Here is a 20,213-nt window from a genome sequence, read left to right as displayed (position 1 = left end):
ACATTAATTCCTTTGCCTCCATGTATTCTGGCCAAGATTTTAAACAATGGGTTTCTACACATTTAAATATAGATTTAGGAGCCTAAGTAACTGGCTTAATTTAAGGTTTCAGAGTAGCAGCCGTGTTAGTCTGTATCCGCAAAAAGAACAGGAGTACTTGTGGCACCTTAGAGACTAACAAATTTATTAGAGACACTGTGAAACCTCTTCTACCCCTAACTTTTTTCACAAATTAAATATATGCCGTAGTATGAGTTAATAGACTTAGATGAATTAAGAGACTGAAGGACTCTCTGAAATCTATAGATGAAAAGTGCTATTAAACTGAGTACTATTGTATCTATAGTACACTGCTGATCTTGACATCTCAACAATCATTCTTCCAATCTGGGAGTGTTATCAGAGAGCTGTGTAGCCAGAAGCTCTAGTCCCCACTTCCTCAAAGCTTTATCATAAACTTTAATGTCAACAATATGCTAATAACATGCAGCTCTGTGTTGTTGTTTTTTTATCCCAGGGCAGCTACCAACTGATACCAAGTGCATAGAAATTGGATCATGAACTTGAATCCCCCTGGCTTGAACTGAAGCCAGAAAAGACTAATGTATAATGCAAATCAGAAAAGGTAAACCTTTTCAGTGTACTATATATGCAACAGAATAATAGTACTCCGTTTAATAGTACTTTTCATCTATAGATTGAAGAGTCCTTCAGTCTACAAGTTGCCACATCAGAAAGAAATGGACCAGGCATCCATTGAAAGTGGTGGGAGGGACCTGCCATGCAAGGGTTGGGCTCTTGAGCATGCCATCAAAATGTCTTTTTAGTAGGCAGCTGGGCCCAGAGAGCCGATAGCAATAGTGTGGTCGGTCTGCTGTGCTGTGCTCTCTGGCATTTTCTTGGTGACTTGTAGGTCCTCTGGTGGTAGAATGGCTGAGGGGTTGGCTGGTATCTATGCGGTAGCAGCTTAGACTATTACCTGCAAGCTGCTGGGATGTATATTCCCAAGGAGCAGAGGGTGGCGGGAGAGATCTTACATGAGTGAAGCAACGCATTGGTTTTCTCACAGATGAGATTGTTACTCTTGAAGGGGAGATCTTCAGCTGTTGCCTGGACCTCCATGGAGAACTCCAATGACTGCAGTCACGAGTCCTGACTTGTAACCACAAAGGTTGCCATGGAGTGAGAAGGTGTGTCTGCTGTTTTGAGGCCACCAGCTTCCCTTCATCTAGGATAGCCTAGAATTGGGCTCTCCAGTAGCTTATTCACAAATTCTGATTGCTTATTGTAATTAATACAGTCATATTGTGATATGAGTGCCTGGTACTTTGCAATACAGAGTAATAGGCTGGCCAATGAAATGTTCTTTCTGCCAAAGGAATCAAGTTTCTCAGCATCCTTGTTGGAAGGAGTGGACCTGGGCTGGTGTAGCCTATTCTGCTCCATGACTGCTTGGACAATAAATAAATAAATAAATAAATAAAATAAATTAATGGAGATATCCCATCTCCTAGAACTGGAAGGGACCTTGAAAGGTCATCGAGTCCAGCCCCCTGCCTTCACTAGCAGGACCAAGTACTGATTTTGTCCCAGATCCCTAAGTGGCCCCCTCAAGGATTGATCTCACAACCCTGGGTTTAACAGGCCAATGCTCAAACCACTGAGCTATCCCTCCCCCCAAACCAGAGAGTGAGTTAGGGTGGGAAAACAAGTATTCTGCCTCCTTGGAGGGAACAAAATACTTCTGCTCAGCCCTTTTAGGGGTCAGGACATGGGTGTATGCATGTTCTTAGCAGGCTCCAAAATGGCCTAATTAATAGGGAGAGCCACTTAGGAAGGAGCCGTAGACTGGATAATATCCAGAATCCTGACTTTCCCTTGAACTAGATGATTCACTACCTGTACTTTATCTGAAACCTCACAATAATAGGAAGGACAGGAAACTCCACTCCTTGACACACACAGAGATCTGGCCTTTTACCTGCACAGGACAAGGCCCTTAGACCTCTGAGGTTATTCATCTCTAATGGTGAGATGATGAAAGGAGAGGAAATACCTTCCCAAAGACTCTCAAAATGGATTTCCAACTGCATTTTCCTCCGCTATGAGCTTGCAGAAGCCCCTCCTCCTCAGTCTGTCAGGGCTTATTCTGCCAGAGCTCAAGTGACCTCAGTGGTTTCCTTGCATGGAATCCCACTCTCTAAAGTCTATAGACCGGTAACCTAGGGCTCCATTCACGTTTACCAGACACTGTGCCCTGATTCAAGCCTCGGCTGAGGAGGCTTCCTTGAGTTCAGCGATTCCATTAACTGTGGTGCAGAGCACTTCCTTGCACCTGTCTCTTTAATAAACATGGCTTGGACATCATCCACAGCGAACCCCCCCGGGGACCAGCACTTGAAGAATGGAAGGTGACCTTATTGTAACTGGAATTCTTTGAGGCGTGTGTCCTCATGGGTATTTACATCCCACCCTCCTTCACCTCTGCTTGATTGTCTTCAGATTTATGCCAGAGAAAGAACTGGAGAGGCAGTTGGTCTGTACCACCCTTCATGCTCTCTGTAGGCAGTACAAGGAGATGAAGGGCACAGGTATAGACCAATGGATACTGCTATTGAAGAACTTCTGGTTCTGGGCCCCCAGAGTGTATGCACACCCAGGGAACACATATCTCCAATTTCAGTTACAATAAGGTAAATAACCTTTCTTTATGCTTCCCACTGACATGAAGAACACACCACGTGCTGTTTAGAAAAAGCACTTGTCGAAATTTCAGGTTTTATAACAAGTTTCATAGCCAAGTGACTCATCAGCTCTAGTCACAAACTAGTCTCCACAATAATCTTGTGAGCACCTGAAAAGCAAAATAACTTATCATGATAGACTGTTTGCTCCAAAAATATCATATACAGAAGAATTAAAGATTTCTAAATGATTCATAATAAGAGGTGAGTATGTCAAAAGCAGGAAGAATAGGACTAAATAGACCAGGAAAAAGTGCACCAGATAGGAGCTGGATTGTAGTGAGTACAAGTAAAGAACAAGCTGTAGTTGCCTGGGGGTAATAACTTGTACAGAACATGTTAAACAGGTACTCAGTTCTGCAAGAGACTCATAACTTGAAGGTGTGGTTAAGTGGTATAACACTAATGCAATATGTATTGCACCCATAAGGAAGGAAGTAGTGGTAAACAATAATTGGTGGGGCTTTAAGTCTAAGGAATATTGATAGTATAAAGTGTGTTGGCCTGAACTGGAATCTTGAGTTTTAGCCAAATGAGCACTAAAAAGGGATGACTTATTTCATGGCAGAAAAAGCTTCTGGCAGGAGCTGGTGAGGAGACATTAGCTGTGGTCCATTGGGGAATTGTGGCGAGAAGAGTAAATTACTTCCTGCAACCCAATGCAGAGGTCTTGTAATTTTTTTTGTTTTGTTTTTTTGTTAAACACCCATACCTCACGGGTTGTATTGTCATAAGTTATTGGTGCGATATAAAGGGCCAAGATGTTGACTGCATGTCATGCAGGTTTTTTGCCAGCAGAGGGTTTCACCCATGGCTAATATGGAGTAGTACTAGAAGGGTATGTCTACACTATGGGATTAATCCGAAGTTATATAATTCGAATTTGGGAAACAGATTGTATAAATTCGATTGTATGCGGCCACACTAAGCACATTAATTCGGCGGTGTGCGTCCATGTACCGGGGCTAGCGTCGATTTCTGGAGCGTTGCACTGTGGGTAGCTATCCCATAGCTATCCCATAGTTCCCGCAGTCTCCTCCGCCCATTGGAATTCTGGGTTGAGATCCCAATGCCTGATGGGGCCAAAAACATTGTCGCGGGTGGTTCTGGGTATATCCTCCCCCCTCTCCAGGAAGCAACGGCAGACAACCGTTTTGCGCCTTTTTCCTGGGTGAACAGTGCAGATGCCATACCACGGCAAGCATGGAGCCCGCTCAGCTCAAGACAGCAGTCATGAACATTGTAAATACCTCGCGCCTTATCGTGCAGTTTATGCTGAACAAGAACCTGGAAAACCAGGCGGCGAGGAGCAGGCTACAGCAGCGCGGCGACGAGAGTGATGAGGATATAGACATGGAATTCTATCGAACCGTGGGACCCGGTGCTTTGGAGATCATGCTGTTAATGGGGCAGGTTATAGGCATGGAACGCCGATTCTGGGCCCGGGAAACAAGCACAGACTGGTGGGACCGCATAGTGTTGCAGGTGTGGGACGATTCCCAGTGGCTGCGGAACTTTCGCATGCGTAAGGGCACTTTCATGGAACTTTGTGACTTACTTTCCCCTGCCCTGAAGCGCCAGAATACCAAGATGAGAGCAGCCCTCACAGTTGAGAAGCGAGTGGCAATAGCCCTGTGGAAGCTTGCAACGCCAGACAGCTACCGGTCAGTCGGGAATCAATTTGGAGTGGGCAAATCTACTGTGGGGGCTGCTGTGATGCAAGTAGCCAAAGCAATCACTGAGGTGCTGCTACAAAAGCTAGTGACTCTGGGAGATGTGCAGGTCATAGTGGATGGCTTTGCTGCAATGGGATTCCCTAACTGTGGTGGGGCGATAGATGGAACCCACATCCCTATCTTGGCACCGGAGCACCAGGGTACCCAGTACATAAACCGCAAGGGGTACTTTTCAATGGTGCTGCAAGCACTTGTGGATCACAAGGGACGTTTCACCAACATCAACGCGGGCTGCCCGGGAAGGGTTCATGATGTTCGTGTCTTCAGGAACACTACTCTGTTTAAAGGGCTGCAGCAAGGGACTTACTTCCCGGACCAGAAAATGACCGTTGGGGATGTTGAAATGCCAATAGTTATTCTTGGAGACCCAGCCTACCCCTTAATGCCATGGCTCATGAAGCCATACACAGGCAGCCTGGACAGGAGTCAGGAGCTGTTTAACTACAGGCTGAGCAAGTGCAGAATGGTGGTAGAATGTGCATTTGGCCGTTTAAAAGGTTGCTGGCGATCGCTACTGACTCGCTCTGACCTCAGCCAAAGAAATCTCCCCATTGTTACTTCTGCTTGCTGTGTGCTCCACAATCTCTGTGAAAGTAAGGGGGAGACCTTTATGGCAGGGTGGGAGGCTGAGGCAAATCGCCTGGCTGCTGATTACGCGCAGCCAGACACCAGGGCGATTAGAAGAGCACACCAGGAAGCAGTGTGCATCAGAGAAGCTTTGAAAACCAGTTTCATGACTGGCCAAGCTACAGTGTGAAATTTCTGTTTGTTTCTCCTTCATGAAAACCCGCCCCCTTTATTGACTCATTCTCTGTAAGGAACCCACCCTCCCCCTTCCCCCAGCTTGCTTTCAAACCAAATAAAGTCACTATCGTTTAAAAATCATTTATTCTTTATTAAGTGATTATAAACATAGGGAGAGAACCAAGAAGGTAATCTGGGTGAGGTTTGGGAGGAGGATAGGAGGGAAGTAAAAGGCCACTGAACAAATTCAATATAATGACAGCCTTTTGGTTGGGCTGTCCACTGGGGTGGAGTGGGAGGGTGCACGGAGCCTCCCCCCCCCCGCGTTCTTACACGTCTGGGTGAGGGGGATATGGAACATGGTGAGGGGGGAGGGAGGTTATACAGCGGCTGCAGCGGCACTCTGTCATCCTGCTGCCGTTCCTGAAGCTCCACCAGACGCCGGAGCATGTCCGTTTGCTCACGCAGCAGCCCCAGCGTTGCAGCCTGCCACCTCTCATCTCGAGCGTCCCTCAAGACCTCACGTTCACTGGCATCTTTCCTAAATTTAGATACAGTGTCCTTCCACTCATTCAAATGAGCTCTTTCATTGCGGGTGGATTCCATTATTTCTGTGAACATGTCGTCTCGCGTCCTCTTTCTACGCCTCCTTATCTGAGATAGCCTTCGGGACGGAGGAGGGAGGCTTGAAATATTTGCAGCTGCTGGAGGGAGGGTTGAAAGAAAGGAGAGAAGTTTTTAAAATGATACATTTTACAGAACAATGCTTATACTCTTTCATGGTGAAAAACACTATTCACATTACATAGCACATGTGATTTCAGTACAAGGTCGCATTTTCCATCTTAATATTGAGTGCCTGTGGCTTTGGTGTTAGAGATCACAGACGCAGGTCCGGGCAACAGAATTCAGCTTGCAGGCAGCCATGGTAAGCCATTGTCTTTCGGCTTCTGCGCCCTCCTTTCCCACATACCAAGCAAAGCCTGTTGACTGCTGCGGTTTTCCTGTTAACCTTCAGCAGCAGAAAACAAACTAACCACCCCCCCATCCAATTCTCTGGGATGATCGCTTTATCCCTCCCCCCACCGCGTGGCAGGTATCAGGGAAGATTCCTGCAGAAACCAAACTAACCCCCCCTCCCCCCTCCTCCCGCCATGAATTCCCTGGGATGATCAATGTACCCCTCCCCCGACCGCGTGGCTGGTAACAGGGAAGATCCCTGCTAGCCAAACGCGAAAAGCTCAGGGCCAATTCCCCCCCCTGTGCTTGGCTAACTGCAGGGAAGGATTTCTTTTCAGCCACAGGCAAACAGCCCAGTAGGAACGGCCACCTCTGTCCCCTTAATTAAGTTCCCGTATTTCAACCAGGTTACCATGAGCGATATCACTCTCCTGAGGATTACACAGCAAGATAAAGAACGGATGTTGCTTGAATGCCAGCAAACACCGGGACCATACGCTGCCAGGCTTTGTCAGGCAATGATACCAGATTACTTGCTGCAAGCATGGCGTGGTCAAGTGTCCTACCATGGAGGACGGAATAAGGCTGCACTGCCCAGAAACCTTGTGGCAAGACTTTTGGAGTACCTCCAGGAGAGCTTCATGGAGATGTCCCTGGAGGATTTCCGCTCCATCCCCAGACACGTTAACAGACTTTTCCAGTAGCTGTACTGGCCGCGAATGCATCCCAAGTCCTCAGGGCAAATTAATCATTAAAAAACGCTTGCTTTTAAACCATGTTTTATATTTTAAAAGGTAAACTCACCTGAGGTCCCTTCCATGGGGTCATGGTCTTGGCTACTGGCTTGGGAGGCTTGGGAGGGTACTTCAGTCAGGCTGAGAAAAAGATCCTGGCTGTTGGGGAGAACGGAGTGCTGGATGCTCTCTGGAAGATCGTCCTCCTCCTCCTCCTCCTCCTCTTCCCCATCCGCAGAATCCTCAGGTGTAGCTGATGAGACTATCCCCGACCCGGAATCCACGGTCACAGGTGGGGTAGTGGTGGCGGCCCCCCCTAGAATTGCATGCAGCTCGGCGTAGAAGCGGCATGTCCGCGGCTCTGACCCGGAGCGACCGTTTGCCTCCTTTGTTTTTTGATAGGCTTGTCTGAGCTCCTTGACTTTCACGCGGCACTGATCTGAGTCCCTATTGTGGCCTCTCTCCATCATGCCCTTGGAGATTTTTTCAAAAGTTTTGGCATTTCGTCTTTTCGAACGAAGTTCTGCTAGCACTGAATCCTCTCCCCATATAGCGATCAGATCCAGTATCTCCCGTACGGTCCATGCTGGTGCTCTTTTTCGATTATCAGCCTGCATGGTTACCTGTGCTGATGAGCTGAGCTATCTGTGGTCACCTGTGCTCTCCACGCTGGGCAAACAGGAAATGAAATTCAAATTTTCCTGGGGCTTTTCCTGTCTACCTGGCCAGTGCATGTGAGTTCAGATTGCTGTCCAGAGCGGTCACAATGGTGCACTCTGGGACAGCTCCCGGAGGCCAATACCATCGAATTGCGGCCACACTAACCCTAATTCAAAATGACAAAATCGATTTTGGCGCTACTCCGCTCGTCAGGGTGGAGTACAGAAATCGATTTTAAGAGCCCTTTATTTCGAAATAAATGGCTCCGTTGTGTGGACGGGTGCACGGTTAATTCGATTTAATGCGGCTAAATCCGATTTAAAGTCATAGTGTAGACCAGGCCGAAGAAATGGGAGCTCTGCAGATGGAAAGGGCCTCAGTAGCAGTCACAAAGGAAATAAATACATTTTGGGGGGGAAAGAGAGGGTCAAATGGGGAGGAAGCAGGGAGGCACAGTTCCAGCTAGGACAACTGACAGCTGATCAAGTACACCAAAACCCGAACTTTTTGCTCTTCTCAAGTTGATATGGGAGTGTGATGGGGTAAGGCCAGATGGCTATAGAAAAGTAGTGGGAGATGGATTTGTTTAACCTGGGGCTAATATATCTCTGGTACCAGGATAAGTAAATGGCAGCTGCTCCAGGTCAATTAAGACACCTGGGGCCAATTAAGAGCTTTCCAGAAGGCAGGGAGGATGCTAGGTTGATTGGGACACCTGAAGCCAATCAAGGGCTAGCTGAAACTTGTTAAAAGCCTCCCAGTTAGTCAGGTGGGCGCGCATGTCAGGAGCTGTGAGAAGTTGTGCTGTTGGAGAGACTGAACTGTACACACCATTTCAGGCACAAGGAAGGAGGCCCTGAGGAAAGGGTGAAGTGGAGCTTGAGGAAGTGGGGGCTGCTGTGGGGAAGTAGCCCAAGGAATCATACGTGTCCTGTTCCTAAAAGGTCAGCTACCATAGCTGATACTATTAGGGTCCCTGGGCTGGAGCCCGGAGTAGAGGGCGGGCCCGGGCTCCCCACCTTTGCCCCTCTGATTAATCACTGAGACTGGGAGACAACAGAGACTGTGCAAGGGAGGATAGCTTCTCCTCACCTCCCTCGCTGGCTTATGATGAAAATGGCTCAGTAGACTGTGACCCTTGTTTCTAGAGAGAGAAGGGTTAAGTGGAGGGTCACAGTGAGCCTATGAGGCTAGTGAAATCCGTCAGGAAACGCAGGACCCACGGAGACAAGGACAGAGCTTTGTCACAGTGAGAGAGACCTTTTCTGCGCCACTTTACTGAGGTAACCAAAAAATGGAGAAAAGGTTGGGGAAATGGGACAGCTCAGATTTTTCCAAGCCACAGGGCTTTGCATGGCTTGATGCTCGTACCATCTTTCCCACTCTTTGTGGGAAGGGACTCTGATAGATCATTAAAGTAAATTCCTTGGACCTTTGTGCTAAGATGGATTCTCCTGAAGAGGGAGAATTTTGTAGTATATAATGGAGTTAGTTTCTGGGATTCTGTCACTTTCGATTCAAGAATTTCTAGAGATGTACAGAGAATAAGCCATGTGGAATCTTAGCTTAAAGGAAAAAAAGGGAACTGAAAAAGAGATGTCCATACTTGAAACATCCCTTACTAAAATAACTTCTTAAAATCAGTTCTTGAATGGCGAGAAAATTGTAGAAGTACTAGAGGAACAAGTCCATTTGAAATATGTGTCCTTGGAATACCAGCAGATACTGATTCTAAGTCCCAGATCATAGAGAAAGGTATGTCTTTACTGCTGAGACATGACACTATCAGTGATCCCATATATGTAGAGTAATTCTACATCAAACATGAAGACAATGAAGGGAGCATTATTTTTATTATTTTGTCCAATAGACAGGCTGGGGAGCAAATCCTGAAAGCAGTTAAAATCATAGGGGTCATTACTTATCCCCTTCATACGAACACATCAGAAAACGTTTTTGCCTTTTAAACAGGTATATGAAGAGTCAGGAGTGGAAACAGGAATGTTATTCAGAGCAAAATTCCAGGTTGTAAAGAAAATGTTGGTCTTTAAGATATTAGCTTAGCTTAAAGCCAACCAAACTGCCTAGAGCTCTCAAAAGAGGACTAATGTGTTTTCTAGTTGTTGACTCATTTAAGAGAGATTTTAGATCCTAATCCCCTTCACTGGCTCTTTAGTGGCTCCCCAGTGAATAGAGTCCAGTTCAGTTTCTGTCCTGATATTCAAAGCTCTGCCTGGAAGTGTCACCAGTTGCATAAAAGATTGCCTTTCCTTCCACTACCATAGCCTCCCACAACAGTGACATTCCATGAGAATAATTAAACTGTCAGTTGTCAATAGAGAGAGTTGCTCATTAATGCAGGAAACAGAACTGTCACAGGAGCTCAACCTAGACTATGGAACTTACTTTCATAAGAGATAAGAACAGACTGAATGCAAAACTCATTTCTTCCCCTACACTTTTCCTCCTACAGGCAAAGAAGGAAGAAATAGATTATTCCTCCTCAAATACTTAAGGTGAAATCATGGTCCTATTGAAGCCAATGGTAATTTGCCACTGATTTCAATGGGACCAAGATTTCATTCCTACTTTCTCTGGAGGTGCTCAGATGCTTTGGGTATCATATAGGTACATAGAGAGTCGCATGACTGTTATTGCACCAGCTCTAATGGTGCATTGTGGTGGTCTGATCTTGTCGATGCACCAAGTTCAAAAGGTATTTACACTCTGAAGACATCATGGAGAATACTTCAAACTGCATAGCCAGCTCTGACCTTAATGCAACAAGTGGTCAGGATCCTGTGAGACAGAGGGCCAGATTTTCAAAGATATTTAGGTGGCAGAAGATTTAGACAGGCTCCTAACATGTTTGGTGCCTAACTTTTCTATTGATTTCTATGGGAGTTAGACACCTAACCTGCTTAATAGGATTTTCAAAAGCCCGTCTGCATTTACCTAAATCTTTAGCTACCTAGAGACCTTTGAAGAGCTGGCCCATAGTCCCTGGAACTCCCTCTTGCCTCCTATTGGCCTTGAATGTTCAGAGGTGTAACTTTTTTGGAGGTAAGCTTTCCCCTGCATCAAGGATTCTACCACCCACATAGTATTTTTTGGAACATACGTCATAGTTGGAATCAGTTTTTTAAACTGCACTTCAGGACAGAACAGGAAGTTGCTAAAATAAAGAACAGGTGAAATATTAAAAACACCCCAGAAAACTGAAAATGAGACAGAGAAGTGATCCGAGGCCTTCTGAGGCAAAAGTGTGTCTCTCACCATAATCACCTCAACATGACTGTCTTTTTTTTTTTTTTTTTTTAAACAAAGGTAAATTGTAAATGACAATGGGGGATGTTTTCAGGGGAGGGGAGCCACTCCATGACATTCGTGGGGATTTCTTGGCATTTTAAACTGAAGGCTCAGCAACTGGTTGGAAACTTCTTCACCATTTGCCAAGAAAAAGGAGCTAAACAGGTTAAAGAGAGAAGGGACTGCTGAGCCTACTGTTAAGGGATAGAATATACCCACCTTTACCCAGTTCCCAGGGTTCAAGATGTAACCCTGTTGATTTAGGCACCCCCACCCTTACCCCGTTCCTAGGACTCAGGGCCACCCACACCTAGGGCTCAGGGCATAATTTTCTGGAGGTTTACAGAGTCTTTTACCAGTGAAAGAGCCTTACACAGTAATATCCTTAACCTCTATTTATTAACAATCATCAAAACAGAATGAACATGCTAAACATACAATGAATGCTCACCACATACCATAGGCATGGGAACTAGGGGTGTGGGAGGTGCTGCAGCAGCCCCAGGTTTTACGTGGGTTCCTGGCTACCCGCCCCATCCCTGGCTCCAGCTACTGGCCCCGCACATGGCCCTGGGGCCCCATGCCCTGTTCTGGTCCCGGCTCCACGCCTAGCTCCAGTCCTGGCTGCTGGCTCCAGTCCCAGCTGCCAGCTCCTGGCCCCACGCCTGTGGTCCTGGCAGTCGGCCCTACGCAAGGGCTCCGCACCTACCCCCAGCTGTGGCCCCAGCCTCAGCCCCCTTGCCCCTGTCCGCATCCCGGAGCCACGGCCCTGCTCCTGGCCCCAGCTCCAGGGGGTGGTGAGGAGTGTGGACAGAGGTAAGGGGGGCACAGCACCCCCACTCTAAAATGTGTTCCAGTGCCACTCTCACTCCCAAAAAGGGAGAGGAACTTTTCTTAATGGCCAGTCAAGATCAGGTCATTTGGGGACTCCAGCTTCTGCACGGTGTGATTAGCAGGGTGTTGAGGCTGGTAGCTCTGATCTTGGGGCTGTGTCCTGGAGTTAAGTTCCAAGGAACTTCCTTTTGGACCCCAGTTTATATAGTTAAACTTGAGTCCTGCTTAGCTATACCTTAACCTATCATTTTAAACTAAAATACTATAAAATAATTCTTTGACCAATCTTAACATATTGTGAAACAATTCTTCACCCAATCATACCCCACCACCTTAGTTGATTTAAATCTTACAAAATTAGTTATCTAACAGACAGAAACAATCAAAGAACCAGACAGAGATCATATTGATAAAACAATAGAGAAGTAGGGACCATAAAGGCAAAACAATAGAAGTATAGATTTTACAATCACAACTGTTAAGTGATTCCATGCCCAACAGAATGCTATCAAGCAAAGTTTTCTTTAAACATCTTAAGAGATTCCTTACTTATCTGGGGATGGTGGGTACTATTAGGAGGGCTGCCTTAACAGCCTGATATTACATTGTTTTGATATAATTTAGAAGGAATGTGAGGATGTGACTCTCTGCTTCTTGGCTCATGGCTGCTGCGCTCCTAGTATGACTGCAGAAAAAGGCCTCGGACTTTACACAGCAATTGTAATCCCTACTGTTAAGGGATAGAATGTACCACTCTCTGGTATGGGGGGGGGAAGGGGAATCAGCAGTGCCCAAAACTCTATGTAGGTCCTCATTTATTATTTGTATTACAGTAGGACAAAGGGGTTCGTTGTGCTATGCCCTGTATAAGCATCAGAAAGATAATCTTAGCTCCACACAGTTTATATATCTCCCATGATTATAGTATCTGAACACTAAAACTCTTAAGTTTGGGGAGTTTGGGCTGATCTTGTTTTGAAAACAAAGTACCCAAGAGTAGGATTTTCATTAATATGTTCCGATACAACAGACTATGCACACCACTTTGTTGTGTAAATGATTTCCTTTGAGCCATAATACATTTTGTTTTACTACAAACTCTATGGGTCTAGACTGTTAGGGAATTTCATGCAGGCCATCCTGAAGAGGTGGAATAACGTATAATCTCCAAGAACAGGTGGGGAAGGAAGGGTGGGTGGAACCTACTCCCTTTGAGGTTTTGTCAAAAAGCGCATGAACCAAAGGGTCCTATCACATCAAGTCTCATTGTAAGTGCTGTAGTCCTAATGTTGCATGGGAAATGCCTAATGACCACGCATGAGAATTGATCTTAATAGGTCAAAGGGCTAAGATCATATTTAGATATGGTGCAAGGCCTTGGCAATCTGCCTTGTATTTACACCCTTTATGGCTTTAAGGGTCTACCTCTTAGTAAATGGAAATTGGTCAATACAGAGACAATCATACTCTCAGGCTTTGTATTCTGCCATCACAAAAATTTGATCAGAATTCACCTCTTATATACGTGTGTTCCAGAATCTAAGTTTTTTGTTTTGTAAAAAGATGCAGTTTTAGTTATTTTGGCTTCCAAGAAAATATCCTAAAAGTGAACAGAGTATAAACTCCATGTAGTGTTATCCTTTTGAGTCTCTGGACAGCCTGCAACAATTGATCCACCCTCCCCAATGGAGTTTTGAAGACTGAAACCAAATCACAACTTCAAATGCCAGCATTGTTAACTATTTGACAGCTGATAATTTTAGCAGAAAGTTTATGCTAAGGTGCTTATCTTGATCTCGGATCACTTCCTATGTCTTTTTGGGTGCCAAAAGCCTCCCATGTCACCCACCCAGCTACCAAAGTCTACAGTTCATTCTCCCACCTGAGACAACTTTTAAGTACAGTTATGTATTAATACAAAACTGTTACATACTGAAAACATGGAATAAACCAAATTAAATTGAATATAAAAACAAATAGCACAAGGAATACTATACTGCTTATTTATTTTTTCTTTGTAAATCAAAACATCCATTAAAAAATTTACCTATAGCTGCTGGATAATTTCTGGTCTGTAGTCCCAGAGTGCTACAGATACCAGGGCCCTTGCCACAGAATTTAGTTCTAGTTTTGCCACACAATACACAGAGTCTGGCCAAAAAAGTTTTCCTATAGAGCTGATTAAACCTCCCTGCTATTTTTGTCCTGTGGAGCCTTCATAATGTCTTTCTGCCCTTGAATTGATCAGAGGTCACCAAGGAAGTGGTTATCATACATTGGGGGGAGGGGGGGAAGGAGAAAATAAAAACTGCCAAAGAATCTGAGAAAATTTGTCAGAACTTCAAGCAACTGATGGGAGTTTGAGATTATACATCCTTAGCTGGGTCAAGAAGACGGATGTTTCTAGAAAAGGCCACTCTGACTTTGTCCTGTGGCTGCAGGACCTCCAACAGCTTGTGACCTTTCCTTATTTTTCCTTGGATAGTGGAAAAAGGCATTGAATGACTTTCTGAATAGCTTGATATCATTTTGGGCCTTGAGGTATTACACAAGATTCAGTCCAATTCCCCAGAGGACACCATCTCAGCACTTGTCATCTGCTGCTGCTTCTAATGTCAGGTAGTCCTGAGAGAGTAATTGAACCTTTAGAATTCTCAACTTTTGACTTTGCTGTAATAGAACAATGTAAAACTTGAATAATTTAATGGAATTGCTCCTTAGCTGACTAGTGTAACAGGAGAATTGGGCTCACTGTATGACATAAGCAGAAGGCAAATGTGGATATACAAGCAATAATCACAGATAAGGAAATGGACATAACAAATGCAAAACTTAGGTATACTGTACAAAAAGATGGGGAAATTAACAATGAAGATTGCAGAAGACAAGTCATTTTTCAAATAAGGAACAGAATAAATCAGTACAACATGTAAGAGGAGTTTAGGTAACAATGATAGGATAAGCAGATATTGCAGAATTGCTAAATGAATTATTAATTTTAAATGTTCACAAAAGACTATGCGTAGACTGAAGACAAGCACAGAAATACATTTTCTCTAGAAGAAAAACTAAATACTGGAAGAACTCAGTTAAAAATAAAAAGTAAAATAGAAATTATTGAAGGTGGATAATGCACCAGAACCAAACAGGCTCCATTCCAATATTCTGGAGGAGGAATTAAAAGAAAGAAGGAAAGTTCAAGTTATTTAAAATTATCTTTCTTTGACCACACTCTCTTTTTTTTGGAACATTTCCCCCACCTCCATGCCTCAAGCATACACTTTCTTCTATTTTGGGGGGGGGGGGGGAATTCCCTCAATTCTGCCATGTATCTCTCTCTTCCATTTTGCCTATAAAATTATGGAGCTCTCATAGCTTTGACTTCATCCTCAATTCATTCCTCCACTCTGGATTCAATCCTCTTTGCTTCCCCAGAATTGTCCTCACTTAGGCTTAAACAGTTGCTTACTGCTCGCTAAATCTAAATGGGGAATACTTGATCTGTCTGCCTTCCATAACGCTGCTGATCACTTTCCTCCTCCACTTCATCTTTCTCCTTGATTCTTCAACTGTGATTTCTTTCTTCCTTCCTAATCGAACCTTCAGTGTATCCCTTAATGCCTCCTCAATTTCCTCACTTCTTTCCACTGACGTTCACCCACTCTCACTCCACTATTTTCCTGTCTCCCAAGGCTCAAAGTTCAGTTTAATCTTTGGACCAGCTCTTCAGATGTGGCTGAGACACAATTCGTGCATTTTAAAAATGGGAATGCAAAAAATGCCCTTTGCACTGACTCACCTGATCCTGAGCCCACTGTCCCCAAAGGCTGCTTTAACATACATCGGCTGGCAAGTGTCTGCCTTGATATCCAGAAATTGCCAGGACGTAGGCAAACCTTGTGTATCCCCCTTGCACACAGCTATCCCCCTTATGCTGGTAGCTGGATGCTACTAGGCTATGGTGATGCTATGTTGTTAGGTTTCCCCCTGCATAGTTATGGAGTTCATAAAATTGTAGTCAATGTTGATTTATCAAAGAGAGACAGGCTATGCTTAAGAAAACTCATTAAAAACTCAAAATAACAAATTCCAGATGACAGAATTTGTGAACTTCATGAAAGTTTTCAGTTCAATATCAGCTTAGAACCTACATGATGGTACTGTATAGAAGACTGGCTACTTTAAACTCAATTGTGGCTCCTTGAGCAGGCACAGTTCCTCTTGGAGTTCCTGGAAGCACAGCCACTGTACCACTCGGGTACAGGGTGGCACTTATGTTTCTCTTTATTCAAGTTTTGGAGGGGGCAAGTCACAGATGTTTTTTCCCCTTTTGAGGTGGCTAGCACTGCCAGTATGCAATGTGGCTTTTCCTCTTGTGCAACAGCACAGGGCTAACCACAAGTCTAGCTCTTATGAGGCGAGGCTGAGGGAACTGGGCTTGTTTAATCTGCAGAAGAGAAGCGTAAGGGGGAATTTGATAGCAGCCTTCAACTACCTGAAGGGGGGTTCTAAAGAGGATGGAGCTAGGCTGTTCTCAGTGGTGGCAGATGACAGAACAAGGAGCAATGGTCTCAAGTTGCAGTGGGGGAGGTCTAGGTTGGATATTAGGAAACACTATTTCACTAGGAGGGTGGTGAAGCACTGGAATGGGTTACCTAGGGAGGTGGTGGACTCTCCATCCTTAGAGGTTTTTGAGGCCTGGCTTGACAAAGCCCTGGCTAGGATAATTTAGTTGGTGTTGGTCCTGCTTTGAGCAAGGGGTTGGACTAGATGACCTCCGGAGGTCTCCTCCATCCCTAATCTATGATTCTACCAGGTTAACTATAAATAGTGCAAAATTGTTTGAATCTGTCACATATAAAACCCATGGAAATGAATAAATCCTAAAAAAGTGAGATCTTGAAAGAATTTTAGGTGGAACTGAGTGTCATGGTTTTGATTCTAAGACAAGTTAGAAAATGAGGACTGCAGTTACTATGTATGCATGTCTCTTCAGGACTGACTAAAAGAGAAATCTAGGGTACCATCCTGACAGTACGAAATGTTAGAATGAGATTTGTATTAAGCTTCCCAAAACAGTTCCAATACATAAAAAATAATTGTAATAGGAGAGTATTTACTGAACACTAATCTCCAAATCTAGTGGGGTTTTCTCTGTTGATGCAAAAGACACAGTAAATTGTCTGATTCTTTTCTTTTGTATTACCATAGTGTCTAGGAGCCTTCATCATGAACCAGGACCCCGTTGTGCTAGACACTGTACAAACACAGAACAAGATGGTGCCTGATCCAAGGAGCTTACAATTTAGGTATGTACAGAGATCTTAGTATGAAGTAAGAAATTCATTGTGCTTATCCTGTATTCAAATTTATATTAACAATTTAGTCACTCAACATTTTCTATTATATTCATGGAAAAATATTGACGACTTCTCAACTTGTCTCTAAATTCCCCTGGATGTTAACAAAAGACTATAGCCGAGAAGATTACCTTTGAAATATGAGATAAATTGTGTGTGTATTAATATTTCTCAAGTTTTCTCCATCCCTGTGATTATAGATCTATTCTTACAACTTCTCAATAGAAGAAAAAATCTGATCCAAAACATTTCACATGAACAAAAAAGCCAAGTTAGAAAAAATAAGTTCAGTCATATAAAGATGTAATAGCGATTGTCATGTTAGGAAAGGTTTAGCCATTTAAAATGGTAAAATTAAACAAGATACAATTACAGCTATTGCAGATTCAGTCACTCTCTGAAGTTCTAAGCTCCCTCATGTGGCTCTAAGGATCCTAAGATTAGGAGCCAAGTTAATCTCACTTGATTATTTAGGGTGAGCACTACAATTGAATTTGGGTACCTCTTAAGCCAGGGGTGGGCAAACTTTTTGGCCCAAAGGCCACATCTTGGAATAGAAATTGTATGGCAGGCCATGAATGCTCACAAAATTGAGGTTGGGGTGTGGGAAGATGGCTAAAGCACCAGTGGCAGAAGTTTCTTGCTAAGGCTGTTTGATTGTAGCGTAAAGATTGTTTTAAACTATGGTTGTGAGAATGGCCAAAAAAAAAAGTTCCTTTCCACTATCCTAGCACCTACAAAGTCTTGGGCAACAGATTTGTTTCAGGTGGTAGTCTGGTAAATCCAGACTGTCTCAGTTAAGTAGCTAGTATGGATCCCTCCTGTTGCAAGGTAATTATTGGCTATTTTGCAGACAAGATTGATCAGATTAGGGGGGCTGTCTATTTCTGTAGTGGCAGAACAAGGTCTTGAGGAAACATGGGCCTCATCTTTGCTGCTAGGGTTTCAGACAACTATGCTTCTTGATATACTAGAGTTGCTTGGGAGAACTTGATCCCACAACATGTGGTTTGGATTCAGATCCTTCCTAGATGGTGAAAGCCAATGGGCAAGTATTGGGTCACTTACTTGTGGAGATTATTAACACCGCTCTTTAAAAGGGCAGGCTGCCTATTGCTTGAAAGGAAGCAATAGTGTGGCCTTTGCTCAAAAAGTCATTGCTGAACTTTGACAATCTTGCTAATTACCAACATCGTCCCTTTTTGTGTATGATTGTGGAGAAGGGTTAGGGTTAGGGTTTGATCTTCTTGACCCTTGTCACTCTGGGCATAGACCTGGCTATGGCACAGACTGCACTGGCTGATGGGGGAGGGGGAAGGGATAGCTCAGTGGTTTGAGCATTGGCCTGCTAAATCTAGGGTTGTGAGTTCAATCCTGGAGGGGGCCATTTAGGAATCTGAGGCAAAAATCTGTCTGGGGATTGGTCCTGCTTTGAGCAGAGGGTTGGACTAGATGACCTCCTGAGGTCCCTTCCAACCCCAAGATTCTATGATCTTGTCTTAGTGGTGAAGACCAGGTGTCTAGGCAGATGGTATTAGATCTCAGTTGATCCTGAAATATTGCTGACTTACCTGCAGACCCTAGTGAGAATGGATAGGCTTGCTCTTCAGTGGCTTTGTTCTTTTCTCTTGGATATATCTCAATAAGTAGTTGTGGGCAATTGCTCCTCTTCCTGAAGAGCTTTAACATAGGATACTGCAGGGAGATGGCAGAGGTAACATTAGCTCCTTTGACTGAAGGAGTATGTCTGCCATAATAGTTAATAGTGTTTGAAATTTAGGGCTGATTTTACCTCCCAGTTGCTGTTTGATAATCTTATTACAGCAGTAGTCCACTCAGGCTTTTACTATCTGTATGTGGCTAGCAGGTTAGGACCTTTTCCCTTCAGGTTCTAACTTTGCCACTACAGTATTATTCATGCTGTGGTCACCTCAATATTGGACTAATGCAATGCACTCTCCATTTGGAGACTGAAGCTATGGAGAATGCAGATGCTCGCTTAGAATGGGCATCTCAATGAGCACACATGACACCAGTGTTCTGGAATCTACATGGGCTATCCTCCTTCAGATGGAGTTTAGGTTGTTAGGGCTTTATAGGTTGTAACTAAATAGCATGGGACCAGCCTACTGAAAGGACTTCCTCTTTCCCCATGCCATAAGGCCACAGCTGTGATCAGCTGGGACACTTGAGCTGAAACCTCAGTATAATGGCTGGGGAGGCGGGAAGGGGGGCCTGTCAGGACATTCTTTGAGGTTTCTGAGACTCTGGAAATTGGCTTGAGTGAGCCCAAATTTGGTGACTTTTGGGGCAAGCTGAAAAAGGGTTTCTGGAGATGGCTGAGGGTATAGTTATATCTACACAGCACAGTTAACCCAGGCTGTTACCTCAGTTTTATTCTTATCCCCCTTACTATCCACACAAACAAATCTCTGACCCAGGTTTTGAGGCACTTTAAGCCTGGACCAGCTTACTTTGTAGGTCTGTGGGTTAGAACCCAAGCTCCACTTTAACTTTGCAGTGAGGCTGAAGCCTAACTCACTCAAGTGCTGATAGTGCCCTTCTCATAATTTCCTTCCAAAGGACAGACAAATTCTCCCACAACTGACTGGGAAAAAACCCTCAAGTACCTCACCAGCAGGGCCGGCTCTACTGTTTTTGCCGCCCCAAGCAGCGTGCCGAATTGCCGCTGTGGATGGTGGGGGCAGTCCGTGTGCTGTTAGGGCGGCACGCGCGTTTCCGCGGCGGTGGCAATTCGGCGGCAGCTTCTGTCTTCAGCCGGAAGACAGAACCTGCCGAATTGCCACCGCGGGCAGCTGAACATAGAAGCTGCCGCCGAATTGCCGCCGCCGCGGAAACGCGCATGCTGCCCTAACAGCACACGGACTGCCCCCACCATCCACGGCGGCAATTCGGCGCGCTGCTTGGGGCGGCAAAAACATACGGACTGCTGCCCCTTGCAGATTGCCGCCCCAAGCACCTGCTTGGAATGCTGGTGCCTGGAGCCGGCCCTGCTCACCAGGTGCTAATCACCCAAGTTAACAGTGCAGTGTACACATTCTGTATGTTTCCTAGATGATGAAGGAGGTATGTGGCTGGCTGGCCAAGTTCACGTGGAAATGATGTTAATGC

The sequence above is a fragment of the Emys orbicularis genome, chromosome 1 (genome assembly GCF_028017835.1).
Source record: "Emys orbicularis isolate rEmyOrb1 chromosome 1, rEmyOrb1.hap1, whole genome shotgun sequence".
Taxonomy (NCBI): Eukaryota; Metazoa; Chordata; order Testudines; family Emydidae; genus Emys; species Emys orbicularis.
The sequence above is the reverse complement of the archived record's forward strand: the minus strand, read 5'-3'. Positions refer to the sequence as shown.